The 27,910-nt window shown below is 44.3% G+C and overlaps 1 protein-coding gene across 1 annotated transcript in view; it reads left to right on the top strand.

Moving 5' to 3' along the window:
* The window catches only part of LOC137624278 (heterogeneous nuclear ribonucleoprotein U-like protein 1), a 148,455-nt gene that overhangs the window by 31,853 nt on the left and 88,692 nt on the right, over window positions 1–27,910 (top strand). The window lies entirely within an intron of this gene.

Raw genomic sequence — 27,910 nt, 5'->3', positions numbered from 1 at the left:
GACTATTCAAGAAAATCCCTGGACGGTTTCTCGATAGGTACCGTTGTTTCTGCACTCCAAACGGTTTAAAGGTCTGGCCCCAGTGATAACCACGGGTAGAAAGTACAAGAGACACAGGTTCGTTCCTTACCCCCCTTGTTCTTCCCCCCTTTTTTCCGCTTAAAATGGTCTCATATAGGACTCTGAGCCGGGATACAAGGACCCCTACTTTGGAAGGACATGGCTCCTAGGATTTCTTGCAGAGGTGAGTTACTTAGACACTAAGATGTTTTTTGTGTAGTTTCCCCTATTCTCGTTTTTCCTTGGGGTCATCAAGACCTAGCCTACTATCTAGGTCTTGGGATTATCTCAGCACGGTCTCAGAGGGTTAAGGCCACTCCCACCTCCTAAAGTATAAGTCTCCTAAGAAAGTAGTTCGAGGTAAGTACTCCGTGTTGGAACAAATCACAAATTTTTATAAGTGCTGTAATTTGTATTTTTCCTAACAGTACTTACCTCGAACTACTTTCGGGTAATGGCCCGCCTTTCCTTCCCCGAGTGCCTTATGGAATTCTTAGAGACCTAAAACTACCAAGAACTTACTGGAGGTCGAGACCTGAGGAAGCATGCTCTCTGACTCAGGGTTAGCCTCAGGGCGCATATCACTCCGCCTGAGGTTACCCCTCATAGAAAATGGGTATAGGATAGACTACACAAAACTCTGGTCGTTTGGGAGGAGATCTCAGATACCCTTAAGAAAGTAGTTCGAGGTAAGTACTGTTAGAAAAAATACAAATTACTTAAAAAATTGTGATTTTTACCGTGGGAGCTCTGCCCCAAACCCCTGTTTCCCCATAATTGTGCAGATGTTGATTCAGTAACGTGTGGGGGCTTCATCCTCAAATTCCCCTTTCCGATAAACATTCAAGTGATGTTTACCATTTTCCATTGTCCCTTGGTACACCAGAAAAGTGATGTGCCCAACTCAAACTTACATACAATTTAATTGCATTTTAATAAGTTTTTGTATCCATTCTTACCTAAAAATGCTTTATCACTAAATCTGAATTCTTAGGGCTCTAGAAATCAAGTTCTCCCGGGGTTTGGGGTTAGAAGGCCGTCTTGTGCATGGTTGTATGTCACTTACTGAGAGATGTACGGCACTTGCGGAAGGATGGCTTGTGAAGGGAAGTATTTTACTGGATCTTTGATTTTCTGCAGAAATTGCCGTCGTTAGTCGTAGGGATTTGTGAATCGGAAGGAAAAGAGGGTTGGCTTTGAGTGTGTATACACGCTTGATCGACTGCATAAATGCCCTGAACAAACATATGACCTTCTATAGATATCTCTTCCTGATACAGCATTCTGCAAAATAGCTGTCATACAAAATTTTAAAATAGCTGTCATACAAAATTTATTTGGTACCAAACTCCTTTAGAGAGAATGCCACTACAATTCTATAGTGTTTGTATGTACGTTCCATTCATTGTTGTCAACAAAGTTACATACATACATATACCAAGGCACTTTACCCCAATTTTGGGGGGCAGCTGACATCAACAAATGAAACAAAACAAAAAGGGGACCTCTCTACGTTCCTCCCAGCCTGACAATGGACTCAATCGAAGTTGACAATGGTTAAGTGTAATGCTTCACGAAATATTTCACCTTGGAGTACGCCTTCCAACAATCAGAAATTATCGTGGTTCCGGGAAGAACGTGCTCGCGAAACACAGAGATCAAAGTTTCAGCATTAAAGTACATTCCTCAACCAATATAAAGGTCTCACTTGTTTCCCAGTCAATGCCCCTAAAGAACCAGCATCCTTACTTCATGGTTGATGTTGAGCTTCCGCTAGCTGAATTTACTCTCGTCCACTTCTAAAATGTGCTCTGGTCTGCTTATTTTCTTGTTGTCCATAATCATTACTGTCAAACATACTTCCCGGCAGAAGTTATGCCAGTCTACAAGAGTGTAAGAAGCTAGCTTCTCTCTTGTTGCCAATGCTTAAACCAACAAACCACCAATAAAATTACCTCTCGTTCTTTGAGGTGTGCAAAGTGGAAGAAGGAACCACTCTAAATCGAGAATTTTCTACGACATAGTGTCAAGACAGACAAAATTCAATTTTAAATTTGTCTAATTCAATCTCAGGAAATGGGATAAGTCATAGGTGAATCTGATATTTCAAACTTACATATATTTTGATGAAAATTTTACAACTTCAGTCTTGAGCACTTCAAAATTTTCAATATTAAACTTACCCGATAATCATGTAGCTGTCAACTCTGTTGCCCGACAGAATTCTATGGAGGGATACGCCAGCTATCACAATACTAGAAGGGGGTGTACTTACCAGCGCCACCTGTGGCCAGGTACTCAAGTACTTCTTGTTGACACCTCCTCAATTATTCCTCTGTCGTGCTTCTGATAAGACGTTCTGGGATACGCTTATGTTCTTGGAGTATTTTCACGACTTTGGTGAAGTATTTCTCTTTGATTTCGGCTGTCGCTTTACTGGAAACTTCTATTTTAGCTTAGTTAGCTTTTGGAATTAATTTGATTAATTTTGGTGACGAAGAGAGTATGATCTCTCGTTCACCTTTCAATGGCCGACCCTTCCCTTAGACGGAAGTGTTGGTGTCTAAGAGAGTATAGACTCTCTTTCTTAATTTTGCTTAACAAAAGTTATAGATTTATTTTATATCTCTCCGCCTCTTATAGGCCTCTTCGATTAACTTCCTTTTATTATAAACTTATTTAAATTAATTTTTATATTTGTTTATATTCGACCTTCCTAATAGTAGGCGGTCTTTTCTTGGTACCGAAGTTAATTATCGTGAGCCCGTCATTTCGGTTTTACCTGTTAACATATTATGCTATTTTAAGGTCTTTGAAAGAATTTCTTTGATAGTCTCGTACTTTTTCAAAGTTGAACTAACGTCGGCAGTTGTTGACGTTCAGAACGTTTCAACTTGCACTCTATCGTTACGATAGAAAAAGAATGTTCACGGTTTCACATTGCAGTAAGAGTAACCGTGTCTAGCGTTTTGTTCATTCTTTCTTAACTTAATGGTTTTGATCCTAATAAGGAACTTTTCTTTTTGGGAAATATTTCAGTTTTTTCCTTTAACAATAATATGTTTTAACGATATATATGATTGGGCTCTTCTCTCAGGTTCTAAGTCAAGAGAGAGAGAGAGAGAGAGAGATAGAGACGGAGGGAGAAAGAGGATAAACGTTTCCCTCAAGCCTGCCAGGCGTACGAGTAACGTCGTTATCGTTTTGCTCTTATCCCTAGTCTCTTTAGGGGAAGAAACTAAACGTTTCTAGAGTGATCTAGTGTTTAGTCTCTTTCCAGCCACTGAATTTTCTTTCATTAGATTTTTCTGTTACATTGTAATTCTGTTTTCGCAATTACTAACTTTTGAGAAGGATAGAATTGCGTGTTTCAGGTACAAACCACTTAAAGTTTCGAGTTCAGTGAAATAAGTGCAAACAGAAATCAAAGTGATAAGTGATTAGCGCAAAGTATGTCAGTGTTATGCGTGAGGGTACTTTTGTGCGCGCCAGTCGTCCTCCCAGTCCGGGACCTCTTGCAAGCTCCCAAGCCCAGGGGAGAAGCAATGTCGAAAGGCAAAAGGGTTCGGCAGGCCTTGATCGGCGCACAGAAGTATCCTCGGTGGTTGTGGGCGTGTCTTACCGAGACCGTCACTCCCACCCGCAGACGATTGAGCCCTTATTTTGCTCGTCTGCAGAAGAGATTTAGAGGAGAAAATAAAGGCAGAGTAACGCTGGTCTCAGGTCTCAAGACCTCTTAAACGTAAAGTCCAGACCTATGCCAGACGTACGAAGTAAAGTTCAACAACCCGGATGCAGTCATTGGGTTAGCTCTGACTCTCCTCAGTCATCAGTTTGTCGGGCTGAGAGTGCGCCTACACTCCCCCCGCCTATGCTCGCTCCGCCTGATCGCAGTACCACCTGCCAGGCGTACGATGTTGTGGACTCTACTACAGTCCATGCAAGCACAGCTTTCGGACCTGATGCGTGAGTGTCGTGCTGAGAGTGTTGCACCCCCTCCTCCTCCTGCACCGGTGGTGCACCAACCGCCTGCACCCGTTCAGCCTGTGCTGCACCCGCCTGCACCGGTGGTGCACCAACCGGCTGCACCCGTTCAGCCTGTGCTGCACCCGCCTGCACTCGCTGCACCCAGTCGCAGCACCTTCTGCCAGGCGTACGATGTTGTGGACTCTACTACAGTCCATGCAAGCACAGCTTTCGGACCTGTTGCGTGAGTGTCGGGCTGAGAGTGTTGCACCTCCACCTGCACCCTTTCAGCCTGTGCTCAACCCGCCTGCACTCGCTGCACCCAGTCGCAGCACCATCTGCCAGGCGTACGATGTTGTGGACTCTACTACAGTCCATGCAAGCACAGCTTTCGGACCTGTTGCGTGAGTGTCGGGCTGAGAGTGTTGCACCTCCACCTGCACCCGTTCAGCCTGTGCTCAACCCTCCTGCACTCGCTGCACCCAGTCGCAGCACCATCTGCCAGGCGTACGATGTTGAACCTCTTTCTGTGTTCGCTGTTCCCAGTGTTGTTCAGCCTCAGCCTTCTTTAAGGCAACCTTCGGTTTGGGATCAGGAGGATTACTCCACTCTTCCTCCTCCTCCCCTGGCTGCTCCACCGGTGGTGCAACTCTCGGTGGAGGTACAACCTCTTCCACCTGTGAGTCAGTCTCCTCAGCTGCTGCACCGAGCTCAACCCGTGCACCCTGATCCTGCGCCTCAGACACCTCTGCTTGCGGGAACTTTACCTTGTTCTGCGCAACCTCGGTCTCTTCACGCTCCACTCATACCACAGGAACAGGAACTTTCTGCACCTTCCACTGTTGTTGTTCCAGCTCGTTCTGACTCTGCTATTCAGCATACCTTACCTCCATTTTCAAACCATGGCAAAAATATGAATCATGAGTTATGAATGTAAGGTAAACATTATGTTGATTTTTAAACCCCATGCAAGCATGCATAAAGCACTCTAGCACTGGTCATGGAATTTCTGAGAAATGTTAAACGCCATGCACACGCTCTGCTTTCCTTACAGCAGGCTCTGCTTACAGCAGGCTCTGCTTACTACATGCTCAGCATTCAGCATGCTCTGCATTCAGCATGCTCTGCATTCAGCATGCTCTGCATACAACATGCTCTGCATACAGCATGCTCTGCATTCAGCATGCTCTGCATACAACATGCTCTACATACAGCATGCTCTGCATACAGCATACTCTGCATTCATCATGCTCTGCATACCTTACCGCATGCTTCTCAACATATCTTGGGTTGTTGCCAACTCACTAGACTGTCAAGCAGTTTTCTTAACGTTGCCTTCTAGTCTGCTGCTTTTGCACCAGTGAACCCTCACTCAGAGAACTTAGCTTTTCTAGGATAAGGTCCCTGTAGATGAGAAAGTTCTTTTCTCCCTCCTTCTGATATTCCCTTGAGGACTCTGTCATTTGGAGGGAGCCTTTAGCTGCATAACCTCTTATGGACTTTTATTTAAGCATAACATGCTTACAGGGAAGGTAATGGTTCCACTTCAGCCGCTAATCCCGTCTGTTACCACACCTGCCCCCATAGACCTTGAGCTGTGTTGCATGACATGCAGTCCAAGCTTAGTCCTTGTTAGAGGATTTTTTGTTTACGGAGTCAATGTGTCACGGGGAAGACGTTCAACAACCAACAGAAGGGACTTGTTGTGACGCAGTGCGGCAACCTCAGCAACCCGTTAAGGAGTTGTCTGTACGACCCAGATAGTCTAGACAGATTCGGGTTGTCACTGTACTTCCTCGCTTGCCCATGATTGACAGTTTACAGACTGTGCAGCAGTATCATGATCTTGTGTCCGGCTCCGTCAGACGACTGGCTTTTAAGAGCTCCCACAAGTCGTCGCTGTCTGGAGATTTTCAAATGGACTATGGATCTGACCAAGGAACTGGGCCTCCTGGTCAATTTTGAGGAGTCTCAGCTCGTTCCATCCCAGACCATTGTTTCCTTGGGTATGGATCTTCAGAGTCGAGCTTTTAGGACTTGTCCGTCGGCCCCAAGGATCTTCCAAGCCCTAGAATGCATCCAGAGCATGCTGAGAAGGAACCGATGCTTAGTCAGGCAGGGGATGAGTCTAACAGGGACACTTTCATCGCTGGCCCTGTTCATTAAGTTAGGGAGACTCCACCTCCGCCCCCTTCAGTATCATCTAGCTGCTCACTGGATAAAGGACATGACGCTAGAGACGGGCTCAGTTCCTGTTTCCGAAGAGATGAGGTCTACTCTAACGTGGTGGAAGAACAGCATTCTTCTCAAGGAAGGTCTACCTTTGGCTGTTCAGACCCCCGACCACCGTCTCTTCTCGGACGCATCGGACACGGGCTGGGGTGCGACACTGGACGGACAGGAATGCTCGGGAACATGGAATCAGGAGCAAAGGACACTTCACATCTATTGCAAGGAGTTGTTGGCAGTTCATCTGGCCTTGATAAACTTCAAGTCCCTCCAGCTTACAAGGTGGTGGAGGTGAACTCCGACTACACCACAGCCTTGGCTTACATCTCCAAGCAGAGAGGGACTCATTCGAGGAAGTTGTTCAAGATCGCAAGGGACCTCCTCATTTGGTCAAAAGATCGAAAGCTCACGCTGGTAACGAGGCTCATTCAGAGCGATATGAATGTCATGGCAGATCGCCTCAGCCGTAAGGGTCAGGTCTTCCCCACAGAGTGGACCCTTCACAAGAATGTTTGCAGCAGACTTTGGGCCCTGTGGGGTCAGCCAACCATAGTTCTATTCGCTACCTCGATGACCAAGAAGCTCCTCTTGTATTGTTCTCCGATTCCAGACCCAGCAGCAGTTCGCGTGGATGCCTTTCTGCTGGATTGGTCCCATCTCAACCTGTATGCATTCCCGCCGTTCAAGATTGTCAACAGGGTACTTCAGAAGTTCGCCTCTCACAAAGGGACACGGTTGACGTTGGTTGCTCCCCTCTGACCCGCGAGAGAAGGGTTCACCGAGGTACTGCAATGGCTGGTCGACGTTCCCAGGACTCTTCCTCCTAGAGTGGACCTTCTGCGTCAACCTCACGTAAAGAAGGTACACCCAAACCTCCACGCTCTTCGTCTGACTGCCTTCAGACTATCGAAAGTCTCTCAAGAACTAGAGGTTTTTCGAAGGAGGCAGCCAGAACGATTGCCAGAGCAAGGACGACATCCACTCTCAGAGTCTATCAGTCTTAATGGGAAGTCTTCCGAAGCTGGTGCAAGGCCAATGCAGTTTTCCTCAACCAGTACCACTGTAACCCAGATTGCTGACTTCCTGTTACATCTAAGGAACGTAAAATCCCTATCAGCTCCTACGATCAAGGGTTACAGAAGTATGTTGGCAGCGGTTTTCCGCCACAGAGGCTTGGATCTTTCCTCCAACAAAGATCTACAGGACCTCCTTAGGTCTTTTGAGACCTCAAAGGAACGTCGGTTGTCCACTCCAGGCTGGAATCTAGACGTGGTCCTAAGGTTCCTAATGTCATCAGGATTTGAACCGTTCCAATCAGCCTCTTTTAAGGACCTCACATTAGAAACTCTTTTCCTCGTGTGCTTAGCAACAGGTAAAAGAGTAAGTGAGATCCACGCCTTCAGCAGGAACATAGGTTTCACATCTGAAACGGCTACATGTTCCTTGCGGCTCGGTTTTTTTTGGCTAAAACGAGCTTCCTTCCCGTCCTTGCCCTAAGTCGTTCGAGATCCCAAGCCTGTCCAACATGGTGGGGAACGAACTAGAGAGAGTACTTTGCCCTGTTAGAGCTCTTAAGTACTATCTAAGAAGGTCAAAACCATTACGAGGACAATCAGAAGCCTTATGGTGTGCTATCAAGAAGCCTTCTCTACCAATGTCTAAGAACTCAGTTTCTTACTACATCAGGCTTCTGATTAGAGAAGCAAATTCTCATCTGAAGGAAGAAGACCTTGCTTTGCTGAAGGTAAGGACACATGAAGTGAGAGCTGTGGCTACTTCAGTGGCCTTCAAACAGAACCGTTCTCTGCAGAGTGTTATGGATGCAACCTATTGGAGAAGCAAGTCAGTGTTCGCATCATTCTATCTCAAAGATGTCCAGTCTCTTTACGAGTACTGCTACACCCTGGGTCCATTCGTAGCAACGAATGCAGTAGTAGGCGAGGGCTCAGCCACTACATTCCCATAATTCCATAACTTTTTAACCTTTCTCTTGAATACTTTTTATGGGTTGTTCGGTCGGCTAAGAAGCCTTCCACATCCTTGTTGATTTGGCGGGTGGTCAATTCTTTCTTGAGAAGCGCCGAGGTTAAAGGTTGTGATGAGGTCCTTTAGTATGGGTTGCAGCCCTGTATACTTTAGCACCTTTGGGTTGATTCAGCCTCCAAGAGGAACGCTGCGCTCAGTAAGGAAGACGAACTTAAAAAAGAGACAGAGTAACGGTTCAATTCGACTTCCTTACCAGGTACTTATTATTTCATTGTTATTTGAGATAACTGTTATATGAAATATGGGATACTTAGCTATCCTTTAATCTTGTACACTGGTTTTCACCCACCCCCCTGGGTGTGAATCAGCTACATGATTATCGGGTAAGTTTAATATTGAAAAATGTTATTTTCATTAGTAAAATAAATTTTTGAATATACTTACCCGATAATCATGATTTAATTGACCCTCCCTTCCTCCCCATAGAGAACCAGTGGGACCGAGGAATAATTGAGGAGGTGTCAACAAGAAGTACTTGAGTACCTGGCCACAGGTGGCGCTGGTAAGTACACCCCCTTCTAGTATTGTGATAGCTGGCGTATCCCTCCATAGAATTCTGTCGGGCAACAGAGTTGACAGCTACATGATTATCGGGTAAGTATATTCAAAAATTTATTTTACTAATGAAAATAACATTTTTCTAAGTATCAAAATTCTGGAAAGCGTTCTTAAAACATTATTTACGTGTTAAAATGTTTCAAATCAATCCTTACAAGTACTCTCACAGTCGATGAGTTTACATCATAATTTCTGGGCGAGACTACAGCTAGGAGACTAGTTTCTGAAAGTTACTCTAACTTCAACATAACACTAAAAATTATAAGGTCAAATAAATAGCTTAGCTTGGTTGCCCTTGCACAATGGAGCGACACGAGCCTTCTATATCATGGCGCTCCTCAGACTGGCTGCTAGGTGTGGCAATCCCTCAAGACGTGGTCCTTTAGCGTCCTGGGGTAGGTGCCATCTTTCCTAGGTAGGGGTGTCGAGGTATGAGTCCGTTCTGTTACCAAGCGGATGTTCTCGTCTCCTGGCTGTAGCTTTCCCACACAATCTGTAAGAACAAAGAGGAGACAACAAAAAGTCCTCGTCAACAGAAATGGGAGGGCAACAGAACTCTGTCGCTGATGGAAGCTGAGGTAGCGTGTATTCCCAAGTGAAGCCAGCAGGTAGAGGTCGTTCACGTGACCCCAAAAGGGGGTTTCAAGCATTTGATACGTGTGACAATAGATGGTTCCTGCACTGCCAATTGTACTGTCAGATGTCTTTGCCAGTATGCATGTTGCGGCCATCACTCATCAGGGCAACCTCAGCATTATTACACTTCACAAATACCCCTCAGATCAGCTGAAAGGGCTTCACGAAACAATAAAATAGAAAAAAAAAGGGGAGAACTCTGGTAGTCTTATGCAAAACATCAAGCTGGTCAATATGTATGATAAACTAGACTACATCAGTCAGAGAAACTATAAGGAACACGTTCCATTGTGTAGGTTAACGAAAGAAAGACCAAAGTCACCTTAGGTCAGTGTTGGGTTACGTTGGATTACTAATTTTGAAATCACGCTGACAAAAGGAGGTCTTCAAGCGCACGATACTTCGAATTTTGTAAATAGGGAAAAATAGTGTCATTGCAGAATTACAGGATACGTCCCAACTAACTACAAACTTAACAGGGATTAAGAATGCATATTGTTAGAATTAATAAGAAAAACTAGAAATATAACTACAGTATTCCGCATTGTATACTGTAATGCGCAAAAACGAAAACGATTGTTTAGTTCGGGTGTGCTGGTTGACCTTGGCTTAATCAACCTCAACATCTTAACTAGATAGTCCCGAACCTAACCTTTGGTTGTGTATATAATAAAATGATGTTCTGAATGCAGGATATGTCCCCACGAACTACAGACTTAACCGGATGTTAAGGATATAGCCTACTGGGATGAGAAATCATAAGTGCGAACATTGCAAAATTTTGAAATCAAGCAGCCGACAATAGGAAGGTGTACAGTGTGTGTAACCGTTGGTTGTAAAAACGAATGATAGTGCTCACCCATTTTAAACATCTGACTTACCCGGTAGTTATATATATAGCTTACGTCCCTGACGTCACGGCAGAAATTTCAAAACTCGCGGCAATCGCCTATTGGGTAGCCAGGTGTACCACCAGTGCGCCCTCTACCCAGGTACCTGGAACCATTCCAGTCGTTTCTCAGATCTTCCCTGCCGCCGCACTGGCAACATTGTTGGATTTTTCACTCACTGTAACCTGTAAAATTGCAGTTCTTTTCGTGATGTACAATTTACTTTTGGCTTTCGCTCGTTTGGTTTTTGTTTTATTTTGACAGAGTTAGTGGTTGGAATATGATCGCGATGTTCGTAGCTTGAAAGGAGTTTTTTCCCCCTACTGTAAAACTAACGAACCTACTCTTAAAAACATGCTGGCGGAATGAAATCTTTCCGCCAACACTATGACGTCACAAATCTTGTGACGTAAACTACGTGGTATGACTTGCAAAATTAATTTCTTTTTCTTGCAAGTAATGAAAAGAAAATACTAACTTACAAAGCAATAAGTATTTAAGTTTTATAATGTAAAAGGATTATATTATTTTTAAGAAATATTTGTCCTATTAGTATACTTTTTTTTAGATAATCATCGATCTATTTTCAGAGATTAAATAAAACTAGCGTACAGTTAAATTTACGCTACGTAGTACTCAAGACAATCAATACAGTCCCACAAATTTCTTTGTATCGTTATTTATTTTTTCCATATTGGGAATACTAATATTAATCGTAGAATACATCATATATATATATATATATATATATATATATATATATATATATATATATATATATATATATATATATATATATATATATCATTATACCTATATCTGTTCATATATTATTTTATAGAAATATATTGTTACAATTTATATAGCCTATTGCATTTTCATTCAAGCCCTTGGCAGAAGAGTGAAATCTCTTGCAGCAGGCAGGTCTAATTATGGTCTTATGTGAAAGAGTTTAAAAGTGCAAGTTTCAGTGCTAAATTAGTGCAGTGAATTTATTCAGTACAGGGGAGGGTGCGTCGGCTCGGACCTGTTGTTATCCTAGCCTTAGACCTCTTTCAAGCTCCCCAACCCCTGGGAGAAGGAATGTCGATCGGCGAAAGGAAACGAGGTGTTAGCGCCCGAGCAGACGTCCCATCGAGCGTTCCTGTTGACGCTTCCCAGAACGCTCGCCCTTGCCATGGGAAAGGCAAGGTGAAAGTGTTATCTTCGCCGTCGGTTGACGCAGCTCACAGACGCCCAGAGCGTTGGACGTCAATCTACTAACACTGCTGTAAGAGTTAGACACGGTTTTAGACACTGAGCGGAAGTCATAAAACTGAGTGTTGAGATCGCGAACGTTATAGTTCCGAGCGTCTAAATCGCGAACGTCATAGTTCCACAGTTAGACGTGACGCCGAGCAGCGTAATGACGATCCTCTTGCTAAGACGTGACGTCGAGTGTCCAGCAGGACGTGGCACCGAGCGTCCAGCAAGACGTGACGTCGAGCGTCCAGCAGGACGTGACGTCGAGCGTCCAGCAGGACGTGACGGCGAGCGCCAAGCAGGACGTGACGGCGAGCGCCAAGCAGGACGTGACGGCGAGCGCCAAGCAGGACGTGATGGCGAGCGCCAAGCAGGATGCAACGTCGAGCGTCAAGCAGGACGCGACGTTGAGCGCCTAGCAGGACGCGTCGTCGAGCGCCAAGCAGGACACGAGGTCGAGCATCAAGCGACTAAATGTGATGCGGAGCGTCAAGAAGTGAGACATAACGCCGAGTGTGAGAGCCTCGGATTTCGTGATTACGCCAGTCGAACCGAGCGTCGAGATCGAGGACGCCTTAGTTCCGATCGCATTGATCGCGAGCGTCTTGGTTCCGAGCGTCAAGTGTTGGTACAACGTGACGCCAGACGTCAAGATCTTAAGGAGTTGACTCCTGATTAACAAGACGTTTCTACTTCGGTTAGAGCATTGTCAGAGGAAGAGATCGACGATCACCTTTCCTCCACTGAACTGTTAGAGGGATTATCGGAAGGAGAAGATCCTAAGACCCTTCATCCTTCGGTTAACTTATAGAAACTCATGAGAGTTTTTACTGAAGTGTTTCCGAATTATTTTGTGCCTGCTGCTCCTCGTTCCCCACCTTCAGAGTCTACGCTAGGGAAGACGTGGAAGGAGTCTCTTTTTACAAAGATGGTGCTGTCTCGATCATCTAAAGGGCTTTGAGGATGATGGGAGACTGGATACAATCCAAGAAGGACCAGGGAAAGACTGTTTTCTTTTTTCCCCCGGCTAGATTGGCCTCCAGATCTAGTGTTTGGTACGAGATGGGAGAAGTTCTTAGTTCGGGAGTTCCTGCCTCTGCCCAAGGAGATTTTTTTAGTCTAGTAGACGCTCCTTGTCGGATGGCCATGAGAAGGACCAAAATACTCTGGTCAACGTCAGAGCTTGATCATCTTCTCAAAGGCGTCGTCAGAGCTTTCGAAGTATTCAATTTCCTTGACTGGACTCTGGGAGCCTTGAGGAAGAAGTTTTGTCTTGAAGGATGTGGACACTGATAGTCTCATCCTCATTATGTCAGGCATGGATAAAGCCTTAAGGGACGGTTCCAATGAATTGACAGCCCTTTTTCTCAGCGGGTGTCCTTAAGAAGAGAGCCCAGATGTGTTCTTTTCTGTCCATTGGGGTTACACCCAATCAGAAGTCAGAATTGAGGTGCGCACCTCTTTCTTCCTCTCCTTTTCCTCAAGAGTTGGTCAAAGAGGTCTCTTCCGCTTTAGCCCAAAAGGCCATACAGGCTTTGGTGTCTAAAACAGCAAGGAAGGTTCTACCTACTTTTTATCAAAGCCGCACAGACAGCAGTAGGAGCCAGACTAAACAATTTCTGGCGAGCTTGGGAGAGAAGAGGAGCAGACCTTTGGTCCGTACAATTACTAAAGGAGGGATGCTTAATTTTTTTCCTAGGGAAACCTCCTTTAATAGTAACTCCGTTAGATCTCTCTGCCAGATACAGAGAGGAGTCAAAGAGACAGGCTATGCAACATCAAATGTCTCTCTTATTGGAGAAGGAGGCAATAGAAACCAGTCCTGGATGTAAATGCTCTTAATGCCTTCGTTCAGAAGACAAAGTTCTCCATGGAGACATCGAAATCAGTCCTATTAACAGTAAGAAAGGACGACTGGATAGTCTCTTTAGACCTCCAGGATGCTTACTTCCCCATCCATCCAAACTTCAAACAATACCTGAAGTTCATGTATAAGGAGGAAGTTTTTTCCCGTTTTGGGCTCTTTGTTTCGGCCTAAGCACTGCCCCTCAAATAGATGGTGCATCTGCTAGGACCTGTCGTTTTTCTAGCCATAGACCTCTTCCAAGCTCCCAAACCCCTGGGAGAAGGGATGTCGAACGACGAAAGGAAACGAGAGGCGTTAGCGCCTGAGCACTCGTCCCATCGAGTGTACCTGTTGACGCTTCACAGGACACTCGCCCTCTTCAATTGAAAGGCGAGTTGAAAGTGTTTTCGTCCTCATCGAATGACGCAGCACCCAGACGGGGCTGGCGTCTCGCATCCAGACCTCTGAAGAGAAAGATTGCCTCTGTCAAACAGCGTTGTGTCATGACGCCTCAGGCTTCAGGTTGCAGCCATTGGAGCAGTCAGGAGTGTTTCCTGCTCAGAGCTCATTCCTACAATCACTGCCTGGAGGATCTGCAGATGACGTTGAGCCTATCAGAAGAACTAGGTCTTATGATAAACAGAGACAAGTCTCAACTGACACCATCCCAAAAGATCATTTCTTTGGGGTTGGAGATTTAAGAGTCAAGTTTTTTGGGGCTTTTTCGTCTGCCTCAAGGACGGAGCAAGCCCTGTTGAAGCTTCATTGCTTTCTAGAGAAACGGAAGTGTTCTGTGAGAGAGTGGATGAGTGCTGGGAACCCTCTCCTTGTTGGAGCAGTTTGTCTCCCTGGGAAGACTGAATCTTCGCCCTCTTCAGTCCCACCTCAAATGCCATTAGGACGAGGGAAAGGAAATTGAGCCAAAATGCTTCCCTATTACGGAATCTGTAAAAAGTTGCCTTCAGCGGTGGAACGATCCGGTCTAACTTCAAGAAGGTCTTTCCTTGGAACAAAGGAATCCTGACCTTGTGTTGTGTTCCGACGCCTGGGACTCGTCGTGGGGAGCAACACTGGGCAAGTTGGAGATCTCGGGTCTCTGGTCAAAAGATCAGGAGATCCTCCACATAAACCAGAAGGGCTATAGGCAGTCCTGTTGGCCCTCAAAAGCTTCAAAAGGTCAGTACTGAACAGAGTGGTGCAGGTCAACGCCGACAACAATACAGCGTTGTCCTACATAGTCTAACAAGGAGGATCCCACTCAAGGTCACTTTACGAGACTGCGAGAGTTCTTTACTGACCAAAAGAGAAGAATGTAACCTTTGTAACAAGGTTTATTCAAGGGGAAAAGAATGTGATGGCAGACAATCTCAGCAGGAGAGGTCAAGTTCTGTCCAGAGAATGGACACTTCATCAAGAGGTTTGCAAGAACCTGTGGCGGATTTGGGGTCGTCCTTGTGTAGACCTGTTCGCAACCTCGAAGACGAGGAGGTTGGAGACATACTGCTCCCCAGTGCCAGATCTCGAAGCAGTCCACAGACGCTTTCCTTTTAGATTGGTCTCGCCTGGACGTGTACGCATTCCCTCCGTTCAAGATTCTGCACAAAGTGATGCAAATATTCGTGTCATACGAGGGAACGAGATTGACTCTAGTGGCCCCCTTTTACCCCTCAAGAGAGTGGTTCACAGAGGTATTAGAATGGATGGTGGTCACCCTGAGAAGCCTTCCATTAAGAGTAGATCTACTCAAACAACCCCTCTTGGAAGATACCATCAAAACCCCCAAGTTCTTCATCTAACTGCCTTCAGACTATCGGAAAACTCACAAGAGCTAGAGTTTTTTCAAAGGAGGCGGCTAGGAGGATTGCAAGAGCAAGGAGGTCTTCTACCATCAAGGTTTTTAGAGAATGGTGCAGAGTCAACTCTGTTTTCTCTTCTAGTTCCTCTATGACTCAGATTGCTGACTTCCTGTTATACCTTAGAAGGAAACATAGATTTTCATCTTCTTCCATCAAGGGATACAGGAGCATGCTAGTGGCCGTCTTCAGGCATAAGAACTTGGATTTTTCTAATAATAAAGACTTACAGGATCTTCTCAATTCCTTTGAGACATCTAAGGAACGACACCAGGAATCACCAGCTTGGTATCTGGATATAGTCCTGAAGCCCTTGCACTCAGCTTCATTCAAGTACCTCACTATGAAAAGACTCTTTTTAGTCAGACTGGCAACAGCTAAAGGGGTCAGTGAGTTTTCTGCGTTTAACAAGAACATAGGCTTTAGAGATAACAAAGCTATCTGCTCTTTGCAGCTAGGCTTTCTTGCTAAGAATGAACGCCCTTCTCAATCCTGGCCCATGGCTTTTGAGATTCCGAACCTTTCGGATGTGGTTGGTGAGGAATTAGAGAATGTCCTGTGCCGAGGAAGAGCCCTGAAGTCCTACCTGGAAAGAACGAAAGAGTTACGAGGCAAGTCAGAAGCTCTTTGGGGCTCTGTCAAGAAGCCATCGTTACATGTCAAAGAATGAACTTTCCTTCTTCATAAGGCTCTTAATAAGAGAGGCTCATTCACATTGTAGTGAGGCAGACCTCAAGCTTTTGAAAGTCAAGACACATGAAGTTAGAGCTGTGGCAACTTCCGTAGCCTTCAAGCAGAATAGCTCTTTATAAAGCATTATGAACACAACCTTCTGGAGGAGTAAATCTGTGTTCACCTCACACTATTTGAAACATGTCCAGACTCTTTATGAGGACTGGTACACTCTGGGACTATTCGTAGCAACGAGTGCAGTAGTGGGGGAAGGTTCTCCCACTAAATTCCTGTAACCTAATACCCCTTTCTTCTCTTGGAACGCTTGTATTTTTATGGTTGTTTGTGGAGATTGGACGACAGTCTTCCACAATCATTGATTTTAGTCAGGTGGTCAGTTTGTTCCTTGAGAGCGCCCGGAACAAAGGTATTGGAGGAGGTCCTGTCACATAGAGGTTTTTAGACTGGTTTGACAGCTCCTAGAGGTCTTCAGCCCCCTGCGTGGATCGCTGTATCTCATAAGGAAAGCGGACATAATGAAAGAATTCATTGAAGTCAGCTTCCTTATCAGGTACGAACCCTTAAGCTTGTTTATTAACTCTTAAGTAAATTCCAACAATGTTGGCTGTCCCTGACCCTCCACCAAAGGTGTCAATCAGCTATATATATAAATACCGGGTAAGTCAGATATTTAAAAATGATATTTTCATAATAGAATAAATTTTTGAACATACTTACCCGGTAGTTATATATAATTTAATTCCCACCCTCCTCCCCTCTAGAGACTATGGGCATGGAAGGTCTGAGGAACGACTGGAATGGTTCCGGCGCACTGGTGGTACACCTGGCAACCCAATCAGCGATTGCCGCAAGTTTTTAAATTTTTGCCGTGACGTCAGGGCCGTAAGCTATATATATAACTACCGGTTAAGTACTGTATGTTCAAAAATTTATTTTATGAAAATATAATTTTCAAATATTAAACTTAGCCAGTGAATATATAAATAGCTTATGTCTCCGACGGTCGACAGATTCCAAAAACTCGCGAGCGATCGCCATGAAGGCTGCCGGGTGTGCCCACCAGCGCCGACTATCGGCCAGATACCGCATATACTTCTCTAGGAGTTCAGTTCTTCTCTGTCGGTGGTAGTGACAGCATTGGTTCCGCTCGCGCTTAACCTCAAGTTTCTACTGATTGGTGAAGTACTTGTTCGTGGTTTTATGGCTTTCGCCGTGTTGGATTATTCTCAAGCAATACGATCTTCAAAAGAAATTCTTTTGAAAGAAGCGAAAAATATTTTACCCTTGCTTTTTTTTTTAATCTCTCTCTGGATTTTCCATAGAGAAAAGATGGCCGACCCTTCCCTCAGTGTACGGAAGTGTGTTAAAGTCTTTTAGTAATTATTTTATCACTTTATAAATTATTGTTGATATTTATAGATTTACCTCTATATATTTTATATCTCGCCCGCCTTTATTAGGCCTCTTCGATTCGCTTTCCATTTATACTAAACACCGTGATAGATTTTATATTTTTGTTTATAAGCGACCTATGCCTATTCTTGGTAGGCGGTACTGACTTGGAAAACGAAGTTAAACAACGTTGAGCCCATTCAACTTTTATATTTTATATTTGTTTAGATGGATGAGATGAATATTTTAAGAAATTTATTCTTTGAATAGTCTTCGTGCTGTTTTCAAAGATGAACTAACGTTTGGTTTATTTATGCTACGCAGTTTGCACTCTATCGTTACGATAGAGAAAGAGAGAATCACGGTTTCACTTTGCAGAAAGAGTTAATCGATTTTGACGTTTTGTTCATTCTTCTTACAAACTGAAGTTTTTTAAATACTAATTTAAAGGAACATGTTAATTTTCAATTTCTTAATCCTTTTAGTATTTTCCTTTAGTCAAATAACCTTTTATTGACGAAGAGTGAGTGAGCCATTCTCTTGTGAGTGTCAAGAGAGAGAGAGAGAGAACGATCCAAATCTTTATTCTCGTCCCAAGTCTCTTTACAAGGAGTTTGGGAGTGAGTAACGTTGTTCTTCTCGATTCAGATATTTACTCTCGTCCCTAGTCTCTGTACGGGGAGAGAGAGAGAGAGAGAGAGAGAGAGAGAGAGAGAGAGAGAGAGAGAGAGAGAGAGAGAGGATAAAACGTTCTAGTTTTTATTCTCATCCCAAGGCACTGTACGGTGAGAGATTGAAAACGTAGTCCTTAGCGATTTAGTTTTTTTTTAGTCTCCTCCCAAGTCACTGATTTTCTCAACTTTATATATTTCCGTTTTATTCTATATATATGTATATGTTTATTAATTTTTGCATGTGTGATTCATTTTGTACTAATGAGCTTACATTATACACATATTTCGCAATTCTAACCTTTTGATTTAAGGGAGAATTGCGTGCTTCAGGTAGAAATCAGCTTTATTCATGTCTAATGTGAAATTATTAAAAAATGCAATGTCAGTGAAGAAAGTGCGAAAAACATGTTCAGTGTTGCGGAGGGTTCGTTTGTTCGTGCTTGTCGCTTGCCTAGTTCGAGACCTCTTTCAGGCTCCCCTACCCCAGGGAGAAGGAATGTCGTAGGACCTAAGGGAGTGAGAGGTGTAAACCAACGAACAGACATTCCCATAAGACAGGAGAGACGAAGTTCTCCTCGTCTTCCGATGATTCGTCTTTTAAAAAACCTTGGCTTAAGGTTTCGAGACCGTTGAAACGTAAATTAGTTCCTTCAGAACAAGATCAACGTCCTAGCTGTAGTCATCAATAGAGTCCCCTTCATAGCGATGACGTTCATGTACAGACGTTTCCAACGTCACGATCTATTCCGAGTGCGGTTGATCCGAAGTTAAGTGTTTTGCAAGATATGCTGTTAAAGCTTTCTTCTTTAATGAAAGCTTACGATCCTGTTCCTGTGCGAAAGGACCCTTTGCTCGTTGTACGTCACGGTTCTGAAATACGTGATTCAGGTCTTCAACTTTCTAAACGAGATTTGTTACGTCACGCTGACGTTATCCCTAGTGTCAGCTTTGCTGTTAAACGAGATGCGGAGCATAAATCTCGATGTAACTTTGATCGACAGTCAGTTAAGTCGAGTCATAACTTTGATCAGCAGTCACTGCAGTTCCGCCGAGACTTTGAACGTCAGCCACCGCAGTTACAACGTGACGTTGAGCTACAGACACGACGTGATGTTGAGCGGCAGACACCGTAGACACGACGTGACGTCGAGCGTCAGTCACCGAAGTCACGATATAGCATCGAACAGCAGTCACCGCTGTTACTGCGTGACGTTTGAACGTCAGTCACTTCAGTCACGACGTGTAGTAGAATAACATTCTCTGCAGTCACAACGTGACATCGACCCTCCAACTTTAACTTCTGTTCATATACAAGTTGATGTAGCCTGTCAGGCTTTTCCTTCACGTCATTCTGAATATAAATCTCCTTCTCGCTAGACTTTAGATTTATCAGATGATGTGCCTTCTGAAGAAAAAAGTTGATGACCCCCTTTCTACTAATGTACCTTTGGGGATTCATTCAGAAGAGGAGGAACCTAGGGTTGTCCAACAATCCCTTATTTAAAAAAAAAAAAATTATGAATTTCTTTTGGGAAATTTTTTCCTACTCATTTTGTAACGGCTGCTCCACGTTCTCCGCTGTCTGAGTTTACTCTTGGCATGACTGTTTTCGGCTCCTACATATACGAAGTCAGTTCTCTCTCGTTCTTCCAAGAGAGCCATGCGCTTACTGGGAGACTGGTTGGAATCCAGGAGAAGTTTAGGAAAGTCTGCTTTTGCTTTTCCTCCTTCTTAATTAGCTTCTCGCTCGAGCGTCTGGTGTGACACAGGAGAAGTTCTCGGCTTGGGAGTACCTGCCTCTGCCCAGGGAGACTTCTTAAGACTAGTGGACTCTCATTGTCGTCTAGCCATGAGACGCTCCAAGATTTTATGGTCTTCTTCAGAGCTAGACCATCTCCTGAAAGGAGTTTTTCGAGCGTTTGAAGTATTTAATTTTTTGGATTGGTCCCTGGGAGCCTTAAGTAAGAAGGTCTCTCCAGCGGACAATGTTTTGCTGTACAAATTATGTCATGCATGTACAAGGCCATAAGGGATGGCTCCAATGAACTGGCAGCCACGTTCACTGCAGGAGTATTTAAGATTTAAGTGCACTCAATGTGTTCATTGTCAAGACAAACTTCACGATGAAGACTACCAAATTTGTCTTGGCAGCAGTAAGGGAAGGCGACTGGATGGTCTCTCTCGACCTTCAGGATGCATACTTCCACATCCCGATTCATCCAAACTTTCAACAATATCTGAGGTTTGTGGACGGGAAAGTAGTGTACCAATTTCGAGCACTGTGCTTCGGCCTCAGTCCTGCTCCTCTTGTTTTTACAAGGCTCATGCAAAATGTAGCAAGCTTTCTACATTTTTCAGGGATCAGAGCCTCCCTCTATTTTGACGACTGGCTAATCAGGGCGTCGTCATTAAATAGCTGTCTGGAGAACCTCAAATGGACATTAGACCTAACCAAGGAGCTAGGTCTCATAGTGAACGTAGAGAAGTCGTAACTTACTCCATCCCAGACTATTCTTTATTTGGGGATGGAGATATAATGTCGAATTTTTCGGGCCTTTTCGTCTCCCACAAGAATGGAACAAGCTCTGTTAAAAGTCCGTCACTTGCAAGAGAAAAACATTTGCTCTGTAAGAGTTTGAACGAGTCTTGTGGGAACTCTTTCATCGTTGGAGCAGTTTATCTCTCTGGGGAGACTCAACCTTTGCCCTCTACAATTTCACCTAAACCATTGGAACAAGGAGAAGGGCTTAGAGAGTATCTCTATCCCAATCTCCAACTCAGTCAAGACATGTCTGACTTGGTGGGACAGCAACGTCAGACTTCGAGAAGGTCTTTCACTTGCGATCAAGAACCCAAACCATGTATTGTATTCAGATGCATCGGATTTTGGCTGGGGAGCGCCACTGGACAGTCTGGAATGCTCGGGTCTTTGGTCCACGGATCAGAAGAAACTCCATTTAAGGCAAGAAACATCTCTCTTTTGACGAGATTCGTGCAAGGAGAAATGAATGTCTTAGCGGACTGCCTCAGCAGAAGAGGACAAGTCATCTCCATGGAGTGGACGTTGCACAAGACTGTGTGCGAGAAGCTATTGATGACATGGGGTCAACCCACCATAGATCTTTTTGCGACTTCACTGACAAAGAGGCTCCCAACTTACTGCTCTCCATTTCCAGATCCAGAGGCAGCCCACATAGACGCTTTCCTGCTGGACTGGTCTCACCTAGACATCTATGCCTTCCCACCATTCAAGATCCTAGACAAGGTTCTTCAGAAGTTCGCTTCTCACGAAGGGACCAGGTTGACGTTGGTTGCTCCCCTCTTGCCGTCGAGAGAATGGTTCACAGAGGTTCTTCTATGGCCGGTGGACTTTCCAAGAAGTTTACCGTTACGAATGGATCTCCTGCGTCAGCCTCTTGTAAAAAGATTTCATCAAAGTCTCCTCGCGCTTCGTCTAACTGCCTTCATTCTATCGAAATACTCTAGAGCTCGTGGGTTTTCGAAGGAGGCAGCTAGAGCGATCGCAAGAGCTAGAAGGTCCTCTACCATTAGGATCTACCAATCCAAATGGGAGGTATTTAGAGACTGGTGCAAGTCCTCCTCTATTTCCTCTTCCAATACCACTGTAGCACAGATTGCAGACTTTCTACTTTATCTTAGAAATGATCGCATCCTTTCTGCCTCAACTATTAAAGGCTACAGAAGCATTTTAGCTTCAGTTTTTAGACATAGAAATTTAGATCTGTCTGATAATAAAGATCTTCTAGACCTTCTCAAGTCTTTTGAGACTTCCAAGGAGCGTCAGATCACTACAACTGCTTGGTATTTGGACGTGGTCCTTTAGTTCCTTATATCTGAAAGGTTTGAGCCGTTGAATTCAACATCACTCAAAGATCTTACACTCAAAACTCTCTTTTTAGTGAGCATGGCTACCGCAAAGAGTTAGTGAAGTATATGCCTTCAGCATAATTTTGGCCTCTGCTCTAATAAAGCAGTATGCTTGCTTCAACTTGGTTTTTTAGCCAAAAGAGAACGGCCATCTCGTCCATGGCCTAAGTCGTTTGAACTTCCCAGTCTATCTGAAATTGTTGGGAACGAAATTGAAAGAGTCCTGTGTCCTGTAAGAGCTCTTAAATTTTATTTAAATAGAACTAAAACGCTGCGAGGCATTTCAGAGGCTTTATGGTGTTCAGTTAAAAAAGACCACCTTGCCGATGTCGAAAAATGCGTTGTCATATTTTATTAGACTTTTAATTAGAGAGGCTCATTCTCATTTAAGTGATAATGAAGTTAGAGCGGTGGCAACTTCAGTAGCGTTCAAACAAAATAGATCCCTTAGAAGCATTATGGACGCAACTTTTGGAGGAGTAAATCTGTGTTTGTTTCACAGTATTTAAAAAATGTCCAGACTCTTTATGAGGACTGCTACATGTTGGGACCATTCGTAGCAGGGAGTGCAGTAGTGGGTGAAGGTTCTACCACTACATTCCCTTAATCCCAATATCCTTTTTTTCTTCTTGAAACTTTTAATTTTTTGTGTTGTACGTGGAGACTAAGAAGTCTTCCGCAATCTTTTGATTTGGCGGGTGGTCAAACTTGTTTCTTGAGAGTGCCCAGATCAAGGGTATTGATGAGGCCCTGTTATAGGGGTGTTCACCCTGATTATAACAGCTCCTAGAAGTCTTTCAGCATCCTGAGAGGATCGCTGGACTTCATAAGGATAGCGGACTAATGAGTCAGAGTATTCATCAGAGTCAGCTTCCTTATCAGGTACCTATACTTAAGTTTGTTTTTTGAATATTTGTCAAAAACTCTTGAGCATATACGCCTTTATTGTTTTAATACTGGTCTCTACCCTCCACCATGCGTGTGAATCAGCTATATATATATTCACCGGCTAAGTTTAATATTTAAAAATTATATTTTCAATTTAAAATAAATTTTTGAATATACTTACCCGGTGAATATATATAATTAAAGGCCCTCCCTTCCTCCCCGATAGAGACCCTACGGACTGAGAAGAACTGAACTCCTGGAGAAGTATATGCGGTATCTGGCCGATAGTCGGCGCTGGTGGGCACACCCGGCAGCCATCATGGCGATCGCAAGCGAGTTTTTGGAATCTGTCGACCGTCGGAGACGTAAGCTATATATATATTCACCGGCTAAGTATATTAAAAAATTTATTTTAAATTGAAAATATCATTTTACAGGACATGTTCCAACTAACTAAAGACTTAACAGGCGGTTAAGACATCTATAAAAGAAACTAGTTATAAAAACATATCTATATAATACAAAATGATTGCTTAGTTCGTGTTTGCTACTTGACCATGGCTTAATTGACCTTAACATCTTGATTATAGTCAATTCTTTTTAGTGAGGCAGATGTGCACCGATTTGCAGGGGTGCCCTTTTAGCTCGGAAAAGTTTCCTGATCACTGATTGGTTGAACAAGATAATTCTAACCAATCAGATAGCAGGAAACATTTCCGAGCTAAAAGGGCACCGCTGCGAGATGGTGCAAATGCGCCTCATAAAAAAAAAAATTAGTATAGATGGTTTGGTTGGGTATACCTGTATAGCAAAGTAGTGATTGGCTCAATCCCAGGATATGTCCCAATATAATACAAACTTAACGGGTTGAAGAATATAGATTGCTGGAATTAGCGAAAACATAAGTCTAAACATCGCTGTATTTCAATGGCGCGACACTAGATATAGGAACGATATTCCGACAAGCTTTTTTTCAATTTTTTTTTTTCAAGCAGGAAGCAATTTTACAATAGAATAACTTGGCTGCGGCTATAGCGACCTATGCTTTATAACAATGGCTTCCCTACCTAACCTTTCATCATAATTATTGAAGTATTAATTGCAAATATACTAGACATGTCCCAACCAACTACACTTACCTTAGAGGTAAAAATGTATATGGTTGGGGTAGCATAAATAGTAAACAAGAATGCTTCATATTAAAGGACAACAGAGGCTCTTAACTCTGGAATTTTGTAAATTTTGTGATAAAGGTAAATAATAATATGTAAATCTTAAAAATAGTTTAAGATTATGACAGACCAATATAAAGAACATTATGCCCATAAAAATCAATTTGACAAATAATAAGAAAGATATCATCTGTCCCAACAAACTTCATTCACCCGTTGTTACTCTTCTTAAAATATTTTTTTCCTTTCCTTTCTGGGCTATTATCCCTGTTGGGGCCCCTGGTCTTATAGTATCCTGCTTTTATAACTAGGGTTATAGCTTAGCAAGTAATAATGATAATAATGATAGAAACAAGGGCAATTATTTAGATTCAATATAGCACTTGTCCTCAGAAGTAGCCTTGTAATTGCTCTTGACAGAAAATGCACCAGAAATGCTTCTTGGTTTCTTTCTAGCTTTACTGTGACGCTGCCAGTAATGTCGATCAATCACCTGTGTGTAAAATGCAATAATATACTGCTTGGAACACTTTATTTTGGTAAATATATGATACTTTAATTTCTAGCCAAATAGGCTACATGAACCATATATTTTTCGTACTTGCTATCTTGTGTTTTATGCATTTCTGACCATGAATATTGGGTAAACCACCCTTATGAGTTTTTGAACCCCCGTAAATAAAAAGTTATGGGGGACAACAAAAGTGGGAAACATGTGTTATTGTGATGGAAAATGCCCAAGACGAGTGATTTGCATCAATACAGTAATAATGGTCAGGAAAGCAAAATGAACACAAGATAACCAGTTGGAAAAATATATGACTCCTGTATGTGGCTGAAAATTAAGATATTGTATCATAATTATCTGTGATTCACTTCATGTCCTCCTAATGGTTTTTGCTCTGCCGTGGTTTGCTACGCCCGCAAAATTAATATTTAGTACCTTCAACAGTGAGGCATTTGTTGACCGAATGCCCTAATTATAATAACTAAAGAAATAGATATCTGTTTGAGGCTCGAGGTCAGGATGGCAGGTTCATCCTTGCCAAGATTCTTGGACATGATGTGTCCTAATAAGCGAGCGGCATTTTTAGACTTATTTCAGAAGCAGGCCTTCTGAAAACTTTAACATTTATAATGACATCTTAACTTTTATGGTTTTAATTGAATTCTCTTTTATTTTTTCATATGTAATAAATGCTATCGGCGTCAATACCCTTAGATGTCAAGATGCCAGAAAACTTTCAATCAATCAATCTGGCAAGTGGTTCATGGCTGTGCTCTGCACAGAAGCCCCTTGGGTCATCATTTCAGAGATATTTTTCAATATTAAACTTACCCGATGATCATATAGCTGTCAGCTCTGCTGCCCGACAGAAAAACCTACGGGCGGAATACGCCAGCGATCGCTATACAGGTGGGGGTGTACATCAACAGCGCCATCTGTCGAGTAGGTACTCAAGTACTCTATGTCAACACAGAACCAATTTTCTCTCTGTCGTGTCACCGGCAAGACCTACTGAATACGCTCTTGTTTTCTGGATTGATTTTCACGTTATTTGGTGAAGTTTTCACTTCTGGTTATTACCTATCGCTGTGCAGAAGTTATCTTCAATACTTCCTTGCATTCTTTTTTGGATTTGGATTATTTGTTGACGACTTGGATAGATTTTGAATTCCCCCCTTTGACTAATTCAAGATGTCTGACCCTTCTCAAGTCCCCAAGTACAGGAAATGTAGCGCTAGGGACTGTTCAAGGCGTCTTCCGAAGGCCTCTATCGATCCGCACACCGTTTGTTCCAATTGTAGGTGTAAAGCCTGTCAATTGGAAGATCGATGTGAGGAATGCGCTGGGCTTTCGGAATTCGGGTTTCAAGAATTCCTGAAATATGCACGTAGGCTAGAGAAGGATAGTATCAGGAGGAGTTCGTCTCGCTCAATTGATTTTTCCTCTCCCCATGCCCCTCAACCTATTCCTTCCCCTGTAGTGGTTGCACCCGACCCCCCTGCTAGCTCTCATCAACCTTCAATGGCAGATATGATGTGTGCCATTCAGGCTCTAGGTGAGAGAGTCGAGTCATTGGCGAATGACCGCAATCAACTCATGGCTGACGTCAGAGAGTTGAAAGGTAAAAGTGCAGTGGGAAGTGAAGTGAGTGTCAGTGCAGTGAAAAGTGTCAGTGCAGTGAAAAGTGTCAGTGTTACGCATGAGGGTGCGTCTGTTCGTGCCTGTCGTCCTCCCAGTCCGGGACCTCTTGCAAGCTCCCAAGCCCAGGGGAGAAGCAATGTCGTACGACCAAAGGGTTCGACAGGCTTTAATCAGCGTACAGACGTACCCTCCGTGGTTTCGGACGTATCTTACCTAGATCGTCCCACCCACAAGAAGACGAGTGAGCCCATTCATTCCTCGTCTGCGGAAGAGGTTTCTCGACAGAAACGATGGACCAAGGTCTCACGGCCTCTTAAACGTAAGGTCCCTTCCGAGCTAGTCCAACGGCCCAGGTGTAGCCACTGGGTCAGTTCGGACTCGCTGCAGTCCTCCGACGACTGCACACCTCCTAAGAGAGGCAAAGTGGTACCGCAACAGGCAGTAACTCCGTCTGTTGCCGCACCCGCTGCTTTAGACCCTCAGTCTCAACGGACAGTAGCTCCGTCTGTTGCCGCTTTTGTAGACCCTAAGTGGTCTTTACTGCAGTCTATGCAGACTCAGTTAGCTGCGGTTATGCAGGAGTTTCGTGCGGAGAAGGTTGACGCTGCACCCGTTAGCCTACAACCTGCCACGGTTGTGCGCCCAGCAGACGCTGAGGCTGCCTGCTCCCACACTCCGGCTGCGGAGAAGGTTGACGCTGCACCCGTTAGCCTACAACCTGCCACGGTTGTGCGCCCAGCAGACGCTGAGGCTGCCTGCTCCCACACTCCAGCTGTGAGAGCTCCTCCACCCATGCGCAGTCGACCCTGCCAGACGCATGCTGACGTTCACAGACGCACGGAACCCTCCGTTGCCGTGCGTGAGCTACCACAACAACAGGAGGGTGGAGTTAGGCTGCCGTGTTTTGACGCGGTGCGTCAGCCTCCGCAACCCACGGTGGTCTCCGCTATCCTTCCACAGTCGGGAGTAGACACTTTGCGCACCCACTCAGCTTTGGTTGTTACCAGTTCTCAGACTGACCAACAGTGGCATGATGTTGGGTCCAGTGCAGCCACGCATGCACCCGTGCTGCCGGACTCAGCCGTCCAGCCCACTCCGTTGCCTCTTCCTCCTCAACATTCAGACGATGGTATCTGATGATGACGAAGCTGCACATCTTGACGACCAACACTCGGACATCGAAGAACCCAAGACTACGCCTCCCTCCTTAGACTTTAGGAAAGTGCTTGCGCTGTTTAAGGGTTTATATCCGGATCAGTTTGTGTCTGCAGCACCACGCTCACCTCCCTCTGAGTTCGCTTTAGGCATGCAGTCAGCAGCTCCTGCCTTTACGAAGCTCGTACTCGCTCGCTCGTCCAAGAGAGCTTTAAGGGTACTGGGAGAGTGGTTGCAGTCCAAGAAGCAACTTGGGAAGACATCCTTCATGTTTCCCCCGGTCAAGCTTGCTTCCAGATCTAGCGTCTGGTATGCCACGGGAGAAGTTCTCGGCTTGGGAGTTCCTGCCTCTGCCCAGGGCGACTTCTCAAGTCTGGTAGACTCTCCCCGCAGGCTGGCTATGAGACGTTCCAAGATTTGCTGGACTCCTTCGGATATGGACCATCTTATGAAGGGAGTTTTCCGCGCATTCGAAGTCTTTAACTTCTTGGACTGGTGTTTGGGAGCGTTGAGCAGGAAGACCTCCCCTTCTGATAAGGAAACTTCCATGCTCATCATGTCCTGCATGGACAA

This window comes from Palaemon carinicauda, chromosome 31 (genome assembly GCF_036898095.1).
Source record: "Palaemon carinicauda isolate YSFRI2023 chromosome 31, ASM3689809v2, whole genome shotgun sequence".
Lineage (NCBI taxonomy): Eukaryota > Metazoa > Arthropoda > Malacostraca > Decapoda > Palaemonidae > Palaemon > Palaemon carinicauda.
This window is presented reverse-complemented; position numbering and strand designations above follow the sequence as displayed.